This window comes from Gossypium hirsutum, chromosome A06, assembly GCF_007990345.1.
Source record: "Gossypium hirsutum isolate 1008001.06 chromosome A06, Gossypium_hirsutum_v2.1, whole genome shotgun sequence".
NCBI lineage: Eukaryota > Viridiplantae > Streptophyta > Magnoliopsida > Malvales > Malvaceae > Gossypium > Gossypium hirsutum.
The window spans coordinates 91,635,493-91,655,154 of NC_053429.1; positions in this window are offsets into that span (position 1 = coordinate 91,635,493).

Below are 19,662 nucleotides of genomic sequence, written 5' to 3' on the forward strand. Positions count from 1 at the left end.
AAACATATCATGCTCTTACCATTTCTTCATAAGCATATATCATTCATTTCATTATATCAATATTTCATGCTCTATCATTTCCATATATTTTATGTATATTTATTCCGGTAATAGTTTATATCAAACTTAACATAAATTATATTTCATGTACTTATACTTATTTCGTTTATCTATCTTTATAATTATTTCATAAAACCATTCGTCATCTGATACATATTACCTGAATATCAATTGTTCAACAGATGTCATAGCGTCTCCCATCCATGGTCTTATTTATCTTTGACATGATGCCATAGTGTCTTTCAACTATGGTCTTACTCATTTTCTGTCATGTTGCCATGGTATCTTTCAACCATGGTCTTATTCATTTCATGTCACGATGCCATGGTATCTTTCAACCATGGTCTTATTTATTTCCCGTCATGTTGCCATGGTATCTTTCAACCATGGTCTTCCACGTTTCATATCAGGTGCCATGGTATCTTTCAACCATGGTCTTACACGTTTCATATCAGGCTGCCATGGTATCTTTCAACCATGGTCTTACACATTTCATATCAGGTTGCCATGGTATTTTTCAACCATGGTCTTACACATTTCATATCAGAGAGCACACTCCCGCGAACCTCATCCTTACAGTGGGATTACCAGTCCAGGCTAAATCCCCTGTAATATAAATTCATAGAGTATTGTCGGGATTACCAGTCCAGGCTAAATCCCCTGCAACGACAATTACTCTAATAAGCTTGGATCTAAATTACCAATCCAGGCTAAATTCAAACCCTAATTCGGATTACCTGTCCGGGCTAAATCCATTTACACGTATTCTTCGGGAGGGCTATATCAGGATAAGATCACTCGTCCGGGCTAGATCCTTTTTACAGTCAATTCCTTTTCAGAGATCCATCGAATTTTCCTTTCATTCAGCCGGGATTTATTTTCAATTTATATCGAGTATTATCAATATTTTATCAAATATCATGAATTGAACATTCAAATCATATTTTCATCACATAATCACATATTTCAAGTATTTAAAATGCAATTCAAGTTACACAAACTTACCTCATTGCTTGTTTGTGTTTATAATTTCATTAATTCGATATCTTTTCTTTTCCACGATCAAGTCTCATATTTGAGTCGTCCGGATCTTTATAAATAAATTTGATCATCATTTTCATTCATTTCATATTCTAATGCATTTAATTAATGCTCTAGATAAAATTACCATTTTGCCCCTAAACTTTTAATTAATGACGATTTCGTCCTTAGGGTCAGAAAAATAAAATTCTTACAATTTAATCCTTATTTCCAGCTATTATTCTCATATATATTGATAACAGTCCATGAATTCTATAAAATATCAGAATTTTCCATAATTTCAACAGTTTTCAATTTAATCCCTAAAACATGTTTTCCCCCGATCTTAAACTAAATTAATAATTTCATTCAATTTTTTAATTTAAATAATAAAATAATCCATTTCATGCAATTTGGTCATTTCTGACATTTCTACAAAATTGCCTATAAAGTTTTATTTTTATTCAATTTAGTCCCTGAGCCTAAAATATGCAAATTAGCCATGCTAGATGAATATTCATACATATTTTTCCTCCTCCTCCTCTCCATTCCACATCCTTAATGTAGATAACACACTTGTAAGTAACATTATCCATAATTTTTATTATTTACTTTTATGAATATTCAAGCTGTCTATCTGTGTCATAGTCACTAAATTATTTATATCTGGAGTTATAGAACTCCAAATTAAGATCCGATAATTTTTCCTGAAACTAGACTCATATATATATTCTTACCATAAAATTTTTAGAATTTTTGGTTTAGCCAATAAGTACAGTTTATTCTTTAAAGTTACCCCTGTTCTGCTGTTTGACAGTTCTAACCCTTCTTCACTAAAAATTAATTATCTCCTCATACAGAATTCGAATGATGTTCATGTTTGTTTCTATTGAAAATAGACTCATTCAGGATTCTAAACATATAAATTTAATCCCCTAATTATTTTTATCCATTTTTTATGATTTTACAAATTCAGAACAGGGAAACCCGAAATCATTCTGACCTTGTCTCACAAAATTCATCATATCTCATGATTTACAATTCCATTGCTTACATAATTTCTTCTATAAGAAACTAGACTTAATAAGCTTTAATTTCATATTTTATTCATCCTATAATTAGATTTATATAATTTTTTATGATTTTTTCAAAGTTAGACTACTGCTGCTGTCCAAAACTGTTTTAGTACAAGATACTAATTACCATGTTATAACATCCTTATTTTCTTTTTCTACACCATTTCTCATCACTTTCTCTTATTTTCTCTTCACTAACATATCAAGAACATAAGACCTTATGTAAGAAAACTCTACTATAACATTATTTCCATGTTTTATCAATAATAACAAACTTAAAAACATATTGAAATCTTGATATACTTACCTTGTTCTATTGATACTAATCTTTAACTTGATTTTCTCTCTCCTCCAGCTTCTATTTCTTGAATCCAACTTGATATTCTAACTCCCCATGGCCTCCTTAACATTTCTCTCTCTTAGTAGCAATGGAAATTCGTTTGATTTCTAGGTGGAAATGGTGAATTTTTGGTGGAAGGACCAAATTGTAAAGAAAAGAAAATTTCTTTCTTTTCCTTCTCTTCTAACGTTGGCTGCATGCATGGAAAGATGATGAAAATTCTTCATCTTTCCTTCCTTTTATACTAAATAATTAATAATAAAATAATAATAAAATATCTCATTAAAATAATATATATTTAATTAAATAATCATAAAATATCATCAACATCATCATTACTTTCTAGATTTCTCTCTCTTCCAATTGACCATTTTGCCATTTATTATCTTTTAAAATTCCATCCTTGAGTCATCATTTAATTTTGGTAAAAATGCAATTTAGTCCCTCATAGTTCTTCACCTATTCAATTTAGTCCTAATTCATCCATTTTCCTTAGTTTCTAAATCATTCCACTCTTAAAATATTTACACTATTGGTCCTTCAAATTTTTCATATTTACACTTTAACCCCTTAAATTTTGAGTATTTACTCTTGTGCAACAAAACTTTTCTCACTTTTACAATTTAGTCCTTTCTTGAATTAATATATCATAATATACTTTTTAATATTGACATAACTCAAAATTTCCCTTTATGTCACTTTATTTCCTTATTTTACTATATCAAGGATAATATCTTACTGTAAAAAATTTCAGGGTATTACAATGAGTATAAAGACGCTGCTTCATATGCAACTTGCTTGTTAGAGTTTTCGACATACATATTTGTTCTAGCCTCTTCCATAATGCAGTGGTGGTCTTCTCTTTCATAACATCCTGTAAAATTTTGTTGGACAAATGCAGTTGTAATTGTATTAATGCCTTTCGATCTTTACGTTTCTTCTCTTCATCTGTAAATGTTGAAGGCATCTTATCTATCCCTAGCAAAGCATCCTCCAGATCTATCTGCGCAAGAATTGCTTGCATCTTAATCTGCCACAACGCAAACCTGATATTGCTATCCAACAGCGGAATTTCATACTTCAAAGACGCCATTACTGTGATCGAGATGAACAACCCGAAAGCTCTAATACCAATTTGTGAAAATAAAATAAAATAAAATAAAGAACACACAGATTTTTACGTGGAAACCCTTTCAGGAAAAAAATCACGGGCAGAGGAGAAGAAAATTCACTATGTCGAATTCGAATTTATTACAAGAGGAATAGACTATGTCTACTTATAGGCTTGTAAAGCCATATTCTAGTAAGACTGAAACACTTTATTCTAATTAATATCAAATAGATGGAATTTAATAACCTTATTCTAAAATAAAATAAAAGAAGTGTAATTCTATATGAATTCTTCTTTTATTTTATTTTACCACTGTATTTTATTTAAATAAGGATTCGGGTCCCTTAATTCTAACAGAATATGGTGTATAATATTTAAGTGGAAATTTCATTTAAAAATGTTTTATTATTACTAAAAAAATGTTTTATTAATTTCAATTATATATTTAAACATTTAAAACATCATTGTCATCTTCCTCATCACTTGTTTTTCACCGTTTGAAATAAGAAAATAAAATAGGAAGCCATATTCGAACCCTTCAAGCTTTCTAATCGTGCATGTAAGTCCTTTGAACACCCGTTTTAAATATTTTTATATTTTTGAGATCGTTACAATTAAGTCTAGTTAACTCGTATTTCTGTTTTGAAAGTTATTAAAGATTTATAAAGTTTCTATTGATGTTAACTGAAGTTTTTGAATGTTTATGGTTGATTTTGAAGCTTAGAAATGAAATATGATTAATTTATTAAATAATTTTTTTAGTTTTGAGTTAGGGACTAAATTGTGAATATATTCAAATTGGTATGAATTTTTTTGTAAATTGTGATAATATGAGGTTGTATATTGACATAATTGACGTGGGTTTAAAATTTGGAGTTCAAATTTGAAAGATATGATAAGTTCGGATTTAAGGACTAAATTGAATAAAATATAAAAATTTAGGGGCATCTGAATACTAAAATTGAGTTGATACATGTTTATAATTGGATGTAATAATAGGGTTGGAATTGATAAATTTAATTTAGTTATTGAATAGATCGAAAATTTGACCAAATTAAAGAAAATTCGAGGAAATAACAAAAAAAGTTGATTAGTTCTTAAAGAGTATTTTTTTTTTGACCAGGTAAGTTCACATAGTATCATTGTATTTAGATTGCTTGATATTTGATTTGTGAAATTGTATATGTTTGATAATAGTTTAAATTGTTCATAATTTGGTACAACGAGTGAGTTATGGACTAGAACATGGAAAAGTGATAAGCTAAAGGATAAAACTTAAAATGATGAAATGAAATTTGAAATAAAAATAAATTTATAATTGATTATAATTGACAGAGTTGTGTTTGTATGAAATTGATTTATTGTTTACAGTAATGACTAAATTGAATTGATTTGATATGATTGTCTATTGATGTAAATGCAAAATTGATTTTTGTATTGAGAAGAATTATATTGGTATTGATAAGTATTGATAAATTGCTATTGAACATATATAATTGAATTAAGAAAATTGGCTTATAATGGAAATTGAAAATAATTACCCTATTAATTATTCAGACAGTGTTGGAAATTGTTGGCATGTCATAGGATAGGAAGAGTTTAGGGTTACTTCGATTAGGAGTCGATGAGGCACTAGGTGCCAAATTACTTCTGTTATATCGATGATACACCGGGTGTTTGATAAGTGTTGGACGCAACTATTTGCTTCGGATTTATCTGATTAGGCACTGGATGCCAAACTAGTGTCTTGGTCTTGTATCTATTTGAGTCAGAGTCGAGTTTATGGGGGGAATAAATGATAAAAGAGTGATAAATATAATTGAAATAATGATGATAGGTCCTTGAAATCATAAGATTGAAAATCTGAAATGAAAAGTGTTATTTAATAGTTGAGATTGGAAATAGATAGGAAATGGAAAGTAATGTGATATTTGATCTTTAAGATATAAATTGGATTGATAATTGTGTTATGGTAATAAAAAATTGATTAATGATATATATATTGTGACAGCCCTGTTTTGACCCTAGTCGGGAAGTGGTTTCGGGACCGCTAAACCGAGTCACCGAAATATTTAAATATAATATTTTATGTCTAAAATATGTGTTTATGCCTGTGTGAATTTTTAAATGCTTTAATTTTTGCAAATTGATGTGAAATTAATTGAAAATGGACTTGTGTAAAAATTTTGAGAATGTGTTAGGTAAATTTTGAAATGGCCTTGTATTATGTGACTTTAAAACACAAGGGCTTGCATGTCAAATTGACATTTTTTTATATAGTGGCCGGCCATGTGGAATAATCATTGAAATGTATGTATTTTATACATATATTTGTATTATAATATAATTATAATTATATATGTTATTGGTGTTAAAATAAAATAAATAAAATAGTGAAAGGTGAAAAGAACAAGGCTTAGTTCATCTTTTGTTCTTTATTTGCCAAATATAAGAGGGAAAGCTAGGCTTTCGGTCACTCTTTGATTTTTGCTTGATTAAGGTAAAAATTTCATGTTATTTCCTTTGAATTTTTTTAAGTGTGGTTGATAGCTAAGTATTTGACTTAGCCCATTTTGAAATTTTGAATTCTATGGTGATTTGGGCATTCGACCATGATATAGATGGTAAGAAATGGTGTTTGTTTTATGCTCTTATGAGTAAAGGTGGATAAGTGAGGTTTAAACTTGTTAGATATGCATAGTAGTGGTTTAGGTGCTTTGGGGAAATTTTGGCTAACATGTTTGTGCTTACCGAAATTGAATTTGAGGTTTTGAGCATAATTTGTGTAACTTGTCAATGAAATACTTGAAATTATGAATTAGGAACATGAATTTAGTCGGCTACTTAAGACAAATTGTCAAATAATGCTCAACATTAGTGTTATTTACTTAATTGGCAAATTGAGCTTAGAATAGGTGAATTCGTGGGTATGGGGCAAAGTATTTATAGTCGGCCATTAGCTAGATTTTGTTAAGATTTGGATAATTGAGAATTTAGTTAATATGCTTAAAAAGAAGCTTTCATGGTTGCCGAATTGTAAAGTGAGAAGTTGCAAAGTAAAATTGATGTTAAAATCAATGAAATAGAGAATGGTAGGTTTAATTGAAGAAGTCATGCTTTGTGTGCCTTATTTGCTTATTGAACATTCGGCTTTGTCCCTAGAGAATGAATGAATTAATGATAATTGTTTATGGGAATTAGCTTTGCCATGTTTATGTTAACAAGATGAGAAATGAATTAAGATGGTCCTAGTGTGCCGATTGGGAGCTAGGAAATTGAGTTAAAGATAGAAGATAGTGAGTAAATATTTCATAAACATTTTTGACACTTAAGTTCACATGAATTTAAGCTTACTAAGTGATCACATATTCGGCTGTTGATGATTATTATGTCATGAATAATGAGTTTGATTAAAAGATTATGTAAACTTGATCAAATCAATAATTTAGTTGTGACTTGTAACATAGTTGTATTTGGCCGAATGTGTATGTAAAGGAAAATTTTGTGTGTGTGTGTGTGTCATATTGGAATGAAAGTGTAATTATTGAATGAGAGGTATGAATAAGGTTTAATATAATTAAACTTGTTTAACATAGCTCAAGAGCATAGAGGGGCAACATCGGATAAGGGAAAAGCTAAAGTCACGGAATAGCCAACCCGAAATTTGTTCAGAAAAATACAAGGTAAGTCTTTGAGTAATGGAACTTAGCTTATGATTTGATAAAATCATGATATATAAGCATAATAAATAAATTGTGACCTAATAGTTCTACTTGAGTTACGTAGTGAGATAAATAATTTGTGCATATGACTTGTAGCCGAATGGTTATAGAAATCATGTTGGATAGCGAAATGAAATCGTGTTCTTTGTATGTGGCTATTGAGCCGAAAGTGGAATGGTTGATAAGCATGTTGTGCTTGTGTTCTAGTAATGTAAATGAAATGCTAATGTGTTATGATATATATATATATGTGCATGATAATTGAGGATTATAACCAGGGTAAGACCCGTAGGCCTTGTGTGAGATTTATATTCGGGCTAAGTCCCGAAGGCATTCGTGCTGGTGTTATATCCGGGCTAAGTCCTGAAGGCATTCGTGCTGGTGTTATATCCGAGCTAAGTCTCGAAGGTATTTGTGCTGGTGTTATATCCGGGCTAAGTCCCAAAGGTATTCGTGTTGGTGTTATATCCGGGCTAAGTCCCGAAGGCATTTGTGTTGGAAATGTGTGATCATGCTGTAATAATTCCAATTAATGTGCTCACAACCCTAAGATGGTCAGGTATGTACCGTATATACGTTGTAAAATTTGATTCGGTTTAAATTGTGATTATTCATTTGGATAGTGCTCTTCCAGCCATTGCTTAGGGTTGTATGAAGTCTATAGCTTATTCAGGATACATGAATTTTGATTCAAGTGGAAATATGTTAAGATTGGCTCTAAGCATGTGAGTATATTGGTTGAAGTGTGAAGTAACATGAATATGTGAATATGCATATATGTATTTATTTAGCCTTGTAATTGAATTAGATGTATTCGGCCAAATGATGAAGCTGGTTGGATAAAAAGATGTTATCTACGTGATATGAATTTGTGTTTAAGGAAAAATTTAAAATGACATGCATGAACAATAGTGGTATATTTAGTCATGGTTACATTCGGTTAAAGAAAAGATGATAAGCCTTATGAATGCTATGCTTTAATTTTAAATGATTTCATTGCTTAAAACTTACTAAGCATAGAAATGCTTACTCTTCTGTCCTTAATTCTCTATTTTATAGATCTTGTTCGTTAGCTACGTTCTCGGGAATCTCAAAGTCGAAGTCGTCCACACTATCTAAGCCCATTCGGTACTCTAGTAGCTAAACTTTGATAATGGCATGTATAGGCTTGACTTTTTGATGTTAAATAAGTATCTTTTTGATGATGTATATATGTATAGCCATGCGAAAATGGCTTGTTAAGTTACTATATGTGTTCCACATAGTTAATGTGAATGTGTGGTTGATATTCGATTAATGTTTTCCATGTTTTGATGTGAATTGAACTTAAGAATGAATCAATGTACCCATTAACTTGAGATGACTCTTTTGTATATTGTATAATTGGAAAAACAAGTTGGAATTCGGTTTTATAAGTGTGCCAACGGGAGTTATTCGAATAAAGTTAAATGGAATTTCGTGCTTGTATGGTAATACTCTTTAACCCTCCAACGACGGGTACGGGTTAGGGGTGTTACATATATGAATATCGATAGCATTGACTGCTAATATATATTGGATATATGTGCCGAAGGGCCAATATGGAAATGTGATAAATCTATGAATTTGATGCAAAATTCAAACAACAAAATGAAATGATAGATATAATCTTTAAATTGATTAATTAAAGTTTCTATGTATTGATACATGTGTATCATTGAGACTTTTAGTAGTACTTGTGAATTGAAATGTTGATTGGAATGTTGTGAATGGTATTGAGTTGTTGTTTTCCATGCAATTGGTATTAAAATTATTTGAATTGCTAAATGTCTAGAGTTATATGAATTAGTTAGGGGAGAACTCACCTTGTTAATATAGGGTTGCCAGATTTAGGCAAAATCGTCAAGTTGAATAACTTGTTGTTTAAATTTATAAAATGAGGTGAGTTGTTGTTTTAGTAACTATGAACTTACTAAGCATTAGTAATGCTTACTCCCTTGTTTCCCTTTTTCCCTATAGATTGTCAACTTGCGAAACGTATCAGGCGGATTGTCAAGAAACTCACACTATCCTGATATTGATTCAGTAGTCTTTATATCGTTTAAAACTTGGTTTTGTGGCATGTATATAGGTGACTCATTTTTGGTCAATCTTGAATGTTGGTACTTTGGTTGTTGATTGTGATTTGAGTTTGAATGGTTATATGTTATATATATAGGTCATTTGGGGGATCATGAATTGGATGTGATTATGTAGTTAAAATGGATATTATGTAATATGTTTATAAGGTTATTTGGCTTGGTTGATAGAATTAATGGTTTAAGTGTGCCCTGTTGATGTATACCTATTTTTAATTATGAAGAATTATGCTATGATAATGCTTTAACAAATGGTTGATTAATAGGTATATGCGATATTTTGAATCATGAAAAATATATGTAAATTGAGATTTGGATGGATTATACATGTTATAGATCTAGTTGTTTACTTGATACCTAGATGGCCAATTCTATTAGATGTTATGGCATGTTTTAGGTTACTTTACAAAGTAAGGTTTGATAGAAATTTATGGCAAGATGAACAATGGTATCTCATGCTTATATGTATGGTTGAAAGTTATAATTGAATCATGATAGTATTATATTTGTTGAATGCTTTGATAATGGTTTACAATTTGTTGTCATGGTGCTAAAATGGCATGTTGGTTAAGCACTTAGGAATGATGTTTTAAATGGTGTTTTTGGTATATTTTGGTGTATTTTGATTAGGTTTTAAGATTTGGTATAAAGTGCACGTATGGTATGTAAGTGTTGACGGTTTGTAACTTGCCTTATAAGGTACATATAGGTGAACACGGTCTAACACACGGCCGTGTGCCTCACATGGGCATGTGACACAGTCATGTGCTCTTAATGAATTTGGTGTGGGTTGATTGACACAACCTTAGTCTCTCATACGACCTAGATACATGACCATATAAATGTTTGCAAAGATTTGCAATTAGGTCCACATGGCCACAGTTAGTTACATGACCTGGTGGCACGACTGTGTGACCCTTGTTTTGTACTTTTGTCACATTTTTTTGAAATGTTTCAAATTAGTTCCTACTTAATTCTAAATTGTTTTTAGAGCTTTCCTAAGCTCGATTTAAGCCTAATCTTGCATGTATAACATGTTCAACTAAATGTTTGACGATTAATGAATGTGTTAATAAGTTTTGGACTAGAATAGCATGATTTTGTTCTGTTATTTACTGTAGCATCCCATAACCTAATCCAATGACGGAGACAGGTGAAGGGTGTTACAAATTTTGTATTGTGATTTAAAATTATTTTAGTGAAGGTAACTCAAAGTTGTTGGCAACGACCCTTATTCCAACTTTGAAAAATTGTCGAGAATTGTAGAAATTGAGTTAAAATAAGATATTTATATTTATAGAAATATTATTGAACATAGTTTCAAATGAAGCAAACAGTATATGCATAAAAATTTTATATTAGGAGAAAAATATTTTTAAGTGATGAAAGGTCACCGTTGCTTAGTAACAGCACTAAAGTAATTTTAAAAATTTTCTGAGTTAAAATGATAAGGAATTAAATTATGAATTTTTTATGGATGAAATCTTATTAAGTCTAGTTTCTAACAAAATTTAATGGATCTTGATTTTGAATTTTTTGGACTAAGATATATATTAGTAACTAATACTCAAGTTGACAACCTTATTTTGAAAGGTCAATTGTTTTAATCGATTAGATGATTGTGACTATGTGATTTTGAAATGCTAATATGATATGAGATTATAAATTTTGCCTATAATTAATTATGATATAGAATTACCTTAGTAAACAAGATTTGAACTTGTTGGATATTGATGGCATGTCATTAGGAATTTTATTTGTGCGGATCTGAATTTAAGAATATGTATCTTGCACTAAATGTGCATAGCACACTTGTCCTTCTGGTAGATATGATCTATTGCACCGAATGTGCAATTTTGTTTGTACATTCGTTATTTATATAATCTCTTGTGCAACTAATTTATTATTTCACATATCCGGCTGTAGTTTGTTAAAGTTTACTAAGGGCTAAATTAAAATGGAAATTGATAAGTTATTTATGAGCTATAATATTTATGTGTTGTAATTAAATTTTACTTTAATTTTAATTGATTTACTTAAATTATAATCATATACTAAATGGAAAAGTAAAGAATGAGCTCATATGAGTACTTACTAAGCAATTTAATTGCTTAACGCGTTGTTATTTTCTACGCCTAGATTGAAGGTTAGGCTTAAAAAGATTGGATTCAGATTTTGTTCGTTTCGGGTCACATCACATCACCTTGGGGCTTGAAGAGTATGACTACCTTTTTGTGTTTAAATTATGGTTTTTAGTATAGCATGTACATAAGAACTAAAGTTAGGTCTAATGTATTTTGAGTAGTTGCTTAGTGACTTGAAGTTGAGCTATGTTTAGGCTTAAACATTTTCAACTTTTGGTAATGACTTGCACTCGAATGATGATGGTTGAGTATATATTATGTTGAATGACGTTAGAAAGTAATTTGATGATTAAACGTTTAGCTAAGTTTGGGAATGTTTTAAAATGTTGGATTTAACAAAAAAAAAGTTATAATTATGAGTGCAAATTGGAAATTAACTTTGATGTTTGAATATAACGCTTCTTACTCAGGTCAGATATCAAGCTCGGATAAAGGGTACTACATGTTTAATCATCTTTAATCAATATTAGACTTCTAATGCAATTAATTGCTTTGGAGGTGCAAATTATTTAAACAATAATAACAAACTGAATATTCATATAAAATTATAATTATAATACTAATTGGAAAATAGTATAAAGTAAAATTTAATAAGATCATAATATTATAAAGTGAAGCTTTCATACAATGAGAGAAAAAAGTAAGGGTGAGTTTAAAACATCTTTTTAACTTAGGGTTTAGTGTTTATCAAACCTTTTTAGGATTCAAACTCTTTCTTTTCTAGTTTAATGCTTAGTTAGTTAGTTAGTTAAGTTTATAGTGGCTAGGTTTAATTACCTTTTAATACTTCAACTTTTCTTATAGTTACACTTTAATCCATGTTTTAATATTATTCAGCTTTGTTTCATTTCTCGTGTTAAAAATAATTTCTGTCTTTTTTTATAAAACTAACCTCAAAAAAATAATTAATTACTTAAATGACCTATTTTTTAAAAAAATACGAAAATAACCTAAAATCTATAGTAAAAAGTGGTTGAGCCAAAATATTTGGCGTCACCAATATGCCATGTCAGCAATCGGGATAAAAAAACTCAATTTTTTGGTGGAGCAGTGTAGAATGGCGCCACCTGTATAAATATTAGGGAAATACTATAATTTTTTAAAATAGGAGGACTTTAAGCAAATTTACCTTTTTTAGGTGCAGCCCAATAATTTGGCGCCGCCAGACTCCAAGGCCCTTTTGCCTATGTCCTTTTTCTATTTTTTTATTTTTTTTCATTTTTCTGTTCTTTTATTTGTTTGTCCTTTTTGTTTTTTTCTTTATTTCCTTTTTCAGTTTTTGTTTACTTGTTTTTCCTTTTTCTGTTTTTTATTAGTTTTTATTATTTAGTTATTATAGTTTGACTCCACCAAATAAAATATTACTCTTTTAAAATTTTAAATATAATTTTTTTAAAATATTTGAATATCTTTAAAAATAATTTTAAAAATATATAATTTAAAATTTAAAATTTAAAATTTAAAATTTTTAAAATATACATTTAAAATATTATAAAATAAATAATAAATTTGAAAGGCCATTCTTTAAAAATAATATATTTTAAATATTTTATAATATTAAATAAATTATATTTAAATTTTTAATAAATAATATTATAAAACATTTCAAATATACATTTAAAATATTGTAAAACAAATAATAAACAAATAATAAAAAACAGAAAAATGAAAAACAAATTAAAAAAATTCAGAAAAAAGGACATAGGCAGCAAGTAGAGGTGTGCATGGGTCGGGCCGGGCCGGCCCAGGTTCGGGTTGGGTCCAACTACAAAATTAGACCCGTTTGCTTGCCCGGGCCTGGCCCGAAAGATGGGCCTAAAATTTTTCCCAAGCCCGACCTGAATAAAAATGTTAAAACTCGGGTCTGACCCGACCCACCCATATTAATTTTTATATTATTTTTATATAATTTTAAAATATATATAAGCTATCAAAAATACTAAAAACATCAAAATAAATATTTCTCAACATATTGAAAATAAATTTTAAAAAATATGTATACTTAAATAACACTAAAATAGATGCAACTTAACAAGCAAATGCTTCTAAAATAATAACAAAATTAACAAATGTGTTTAAAATAATAAAAAAATTAACAATAAAATAAATTTTATACAATATCCAAATAATAACAACAAAATAGTAGCAACATAATAGTAAAATAGTAGCAAAATAGGAAGAAAACAATAAGAAAATAATATTAAAAAATAGATTTTTTGTCATGTAGTGAATTCGAGCCTGGCCAGGCCGGGCTCGGGCCAAAAATGCCTTACCGAGGCCCGGCCCATTTTTTAAACGGGCTTAATTTTTTTACCCAAGCCCATTTTTCGGGCCTATATTTTTGCCCAAACCCTCCCAAATTTCAGGCGGCCCATGCACACCTCTAGCAGCAGGCCATGGAATATGCTGACGCCAAATTATTTGTCTTCACCAAAAAAAGGTAAATTTGTTTAAAGCCCCCTCATTTTTTAAAAAATTGTAGTCTTTCCCTAGTATTTATACAGGTGGTGCCATTCTACGTGGCTCCACCAAAAAATTAATTTTTTTATCTTGATTGCTGACATGGCATGTTGGTAGCGTCAATACTTTGGCTGCACCAACTTTTACTGTAAATTTTAGGTTATTTTATTTTTTTTAAAAAATGTCAATTAATTAATTATTTTTGGGGTTAGTTTTATAGAAAAGCCCATTTCTTTGGTGTCTTTGTTCATTTATTTTGTTGTCATTGTAACACCCCTTACTCGAGTTCGACGCCGGAACAGGATACGAGGTGTTACCGGAATTAAACACATACATACAAACATTTTCGGGTCATAAAATTTCACTTGATTTTTTTTTAAACTTTCAAACTTCCTCTTAACGACCCTAATATAAACCTACGAGGTCCAAAACACGCTTTGGAAATGTTTCGAGAATAAAATAAACACTTTACAAAACTTTGTAAAATTTCAACGCAGACAGGGGCACACGCCTATGTGGAAGGGCGACACGCCCGTGTATTTTCTTAACATGGCCATGTTGAAGGCCCGTGTGGCTTACACGGCCTGAACATATCAGGACATGCCCATACGTGCGAATTTATTTCTCGATTCGAACCTACAAGAATTTTCACACATCTTGGCACACGCTCGTGTCCATAGCTCGTGTCCCCCACACGGCCATGACATGCCTGTGTCTCAGCCCATGTACAAAAACCTTGACATTTTGTTTCTAACGTCAGTAACCCTTTAAGGGCACACGTTCATGGTACACGTCCGTGTACTAGGCCGTGTCCTCCACACGGTTGAGACACGCGCAGTGTCTCCGCCTGTATGGTTACTACTAGGCATTCTGTTTTGCCAAATTTAGGTGCAGGAGACACACGGCCTGACTACACGCTCGTGGGGCAGACCGTGTAGACAAAAACAAGGCTATCTACCAAGCTTTTTTGCCACCCTTACTTGCACCAACCTACACAACATCAAACATCTCCAATTCAAGCATAAACACACATAACTAAAAATAGCCACAACCATGAGAATTTTCATCACATGCATTTAATAATAATCAATATTAGCTAACATCAATGACCTATACAAAATGAATATCACATCCATATAAGCCAACACTTGTGGCTAAACTAACATGACATTAAACAGAAAGACCAAGTCCCAATACATGCCACACTCAAAACATTTAAACTAGCTATACCAAAAGCTTCAGGTGATAATGTGATCAAGACCTCCGACGTCCCTTGATTCCCGATGCTAGCTTAGCGACACTATAAGAAAATGGAAAAGAGAGGGAGTAAGCATAAAGCTTAGTAAGTTACAAGTAAATAATTAACATTGTTTTACCAAGTAACATCATACTCATAACATATCATACACTTGCACAAGATTCTTGAATGACTGTAAACATAACTTACTCATTTCACCCTTACTATTCATATACATAACCCAAGCTCATTCTTATGAGTTTCGTTTAGGTACCTGTGCCACTTGCAACGTAATCATAACTTTTCTCAATCATGATATAATCTTTAAATTACCCATTAAACCAATTGGAAAAATAAATGGATACCCGCTAAGCCTCATACAAAAAGGGTAAGATACCGATGCCATGTCCCAGATATTGTAATACCCCCTTACCCGAGACCGTCACCGGAGTCCAGCATGAGACATTACTAAACTTATTTTATCATTTAAACAAGTTCAAACAATTCTCGTAGTAAACTGTCCATATGCGTCACAGTCTCTAAAAAAATCATATCTCAAGTTATGAAACTCGAAATCAAATTCCGTAAATTTTTCCTGAAACTAGACTCATATATCTACTTACTAATTTTTTCTAGAATTTTTGATAGGGCCAATTAGTACAGTTTATTAGTTAAAGTCTCCCCTATTTCAGGGTTTGGCTACTCTAACTCCTGTGCACTACGAATAAAATTTCTTCCTGTACAGAGATCCAATGACCATTTCGTTTATTTATCTTAAAAATAGACTCAATAATTAATCCATACATATAAATTTTTAGTCCTAATTATTTTTACAAAATTTATGATGAATTTCTAAAGTCAGAACAGGGAATCCAGAAATTGCTCTGACCCTGTTTCATGAAAACGTAAATATCTCATAAAATAAAACTCTTTTACCTATTTTGTTTCTTCCACATGAAAATAGATTCATTAAGCTTCAATTCCATATTTTATTCATCATCTAATTCTATCTCTAATATTTTTAGTGTTTTTTCAAACTCACGTCACTGCTGCTGTGTGATTCTGTTTTATAGCCAATTTCACCATTTTATGGATTTCCATAGATTAGTTAGCACATAAAGCATACGTGTTATCAAATATAATCTTAATTAGCCACTCCAATAGCTAATCATTCTCAAACATTTCCATGTCATCCATGAGCCATATCATAAGATTATATACACAAAATGATTATAATGCTATACATGCCGTATTCCCAAAACATACAAGTCATTATACCGAAATAGTTTGTTGATAGTGTAACCGCGCCTCCGACCGTTCCCGATCTCCTAGCCGGCTTGACAAAACTACAAAGAATAGAGAGGAGGGAGTAAGCATAATTGCTTAGTAAGTTCACATGTAAATAGCAAGTAACATAACCATGCAATAATATGAAATCCACATTAGCATAATATCACCAAAGCATTCATATCATATTTCTCATTCATGATCCTACCATATTATTGTTATATTGAAATCTCAACCCGAGGGTTAAGTACATACCTGTACAAATTTTCTCATTCACCACACTTACTAACATGTCACCTTCGTTTTAGGTACTCACCTTATCCACTTAAGATTTACCCGTTGAACACATCGGAATATGATTCGAATACACGGATTTCATGCACATAAGTGTCATACCCGCAGTTAGACAAATTCAATAGCCTGCGGAAATTATGTAGCCAAGCTACCATGTAAACCGCCCATAAGTGAACTCGGACTCAACTCAACCAGCTCAGAACTCAAATATCTTAGTGACATGTCACTTGTATTCTAATCTATTCCCAAGGTTTAAACGGGATTTTTCCTCGATCACATATCTTTTTCGTCTTCCACGGAATATCGAAATCGATACTCGGTAGCAATTCATATTTAACAAGTAGGACACATAATTTGCATATTACTCAATAATAACCACAAAGCATAATATTTCATGATATTAATCATCATATCATATAAATTAAATTAAATTACTTAAAATGACAATTATGTTACTACATTTACACATGAACTTACCTCGGTACAAAATAAAGAAATTTTGCAATTTAGTCCACAATCTTTTCCTTTCCCCGATCAAGGTAGATTCCACATCTTTCTTGGTCTAAAATAACACATTTAGTTGACTTAATACTCACATTTATCAAAATAGTCCTTAACTCTAACTTTGGAAAAATTATGATTTTGCCCCTATACTTTTGCATATTTACACTTTTGCCCAAAGCTCAAAAATTAATTTTTTTTTCCAAAATTATTATGTTTTATGACATGCTGATCATTTTTCCCTTCTATGAAAACATCAAATTCTCACTCTAACATGTAGTTATAAACATTAGGTATTTTTACCAATTATGTCATTCTACTCGTTTTCACATAAAATAGTTTAGCAAAAGTTGTTTAACACAATTTAAAACTTCATATTATACCATAAAACATCAAAATAAACACATTTTACCTATGGGTATTTTTCCAAATATAAACCCTAGGTTAAATTATTGCTAGAATAAGCTAAATCAAGCTACCGGGACTCCAAAAACGTAACGAACATTAAAAACGGGGCTTGGAATCACTTACTATAGAGCTTGGAAGCTTGAAACAAACCCTAGCTATGGAGAACCCTTGAAATTTCATTCTAATGAAGAAGATGGACATATTTTGCCATCTTTTTCCTTTTTTTAATCTTTTAATTACCAAATGACTAAAATACCATTCATTAAAAACTTTGGTTATTTCTACCTATGTATGTCCACTTTTGTCCATGAAAACCTAATGGTATAATTACCATTTAAGGACCTCTACTTCAATTATGCTCTTCAATTAAATCTTTTAACATCTAGAACTCATATTTATCAACTTTTGCAATTAAGTCCTAATAGGCAAATTATACATGCAATTCATGAAATTTTCTATCGATATTCTAACACATGCATCTAATCACTCAATAAATTATAAAAATTAATTGGAATAAATTTTTCTACTTTAGAATTATGGTTTCGAAACCACTATTCTGTTTAGGCCCTAATTTGAGATATCACAGATATGGTCTTACATTGGCTCTCATATATCGATGCCGATGCCATGTTCCAAACATGGTCTTACACTATCCCACATGTCGAGGCCATTGCCATATCCCAGACATGGTCTTACACTAGCTCTCATATAGATGCCGATGCCACGTTCCAAACATGGTCTTACACTAGCTCACATATCGAAGCCGACGCCATGTCCCAAACATGGTCTTACATTGGCTCACATATCAAGGCCGATGCCATGTCCCAGACATGGTCTTATACTAGCTCTCATATAGATGCTGATTCCATATTCCAAACATGGTCTTACACTGGCTCACATATCCCTAGAATCACGGCATGGATATCCGATCTATTCCTACAGTTCAACAGGAGTTTCTCCACATCAAATTTTGTGATGCATATTCATAAAAAAATCGAACATTTCATGCAATATCGATACTTTAATGCATAATAACAATAGAGTTTTAATATTTACGTGCAACTTACCTCAGTATACAAAATATGGGTGACTAGCTTGATTTAGTCCACTAGCTTGGTTTTCCCTCGGTCTAGGTCCGCATTTGGTATTTCTTGATCTAAAATGATAAAATTCACTAATTTAATCATCACATTAATCAAGACATTTCACAAACTATATTTTGGCTAAATGACCATTTTGCCCCTATACTTTCAAAAAATTATGATTTTACTCTTAGGCTCGTAAATCGATTTTCATCAAATTTTCTCACTAACCAAGCCTAGCCGAATTCGTTGTATGCTAGAAGCAGCCCACAATTCCAATTATTTCACACATTTATCACATAATTTATAACTTATACAAAATGGTCCTTAGTTAGGGTTTTCATAAAAACTACTTCAAAATAGTTGTTTATTTAACAACCATAACTCATTTTCTTCCATAATATTTCAACAAAAAACACAAAATATTTCTTTTAAAAACCCTAAAATTTCAACCATTTGCAAAATAGTCCCTCCATTAGCTAAATTAAGCTATAAGGGTCTTAAAAGTATAAAAATTATCAAAAAAAAAACCATCAAAATCACTTACTTGCAAGAGTAAAAAGTGGCTAAAATTTTGAACTCCCAAAACCCTTAAAATGGATGATTTTTCGATGGTATGGACAAGAAGATGAAAGAGATGACAACCCTTTCTTTTTGTTTTATTTTATTTCAAGTTAAACCACCTACTACCACAAAATTTTGACTTTTGTTTTTCTTTGTATCTATGGCCGGCCAGCCCTATTGAAATGGGTCTATTTGCTCTTTAAAGACCCCTAATTATGATTCTCTAGATATTTAACACC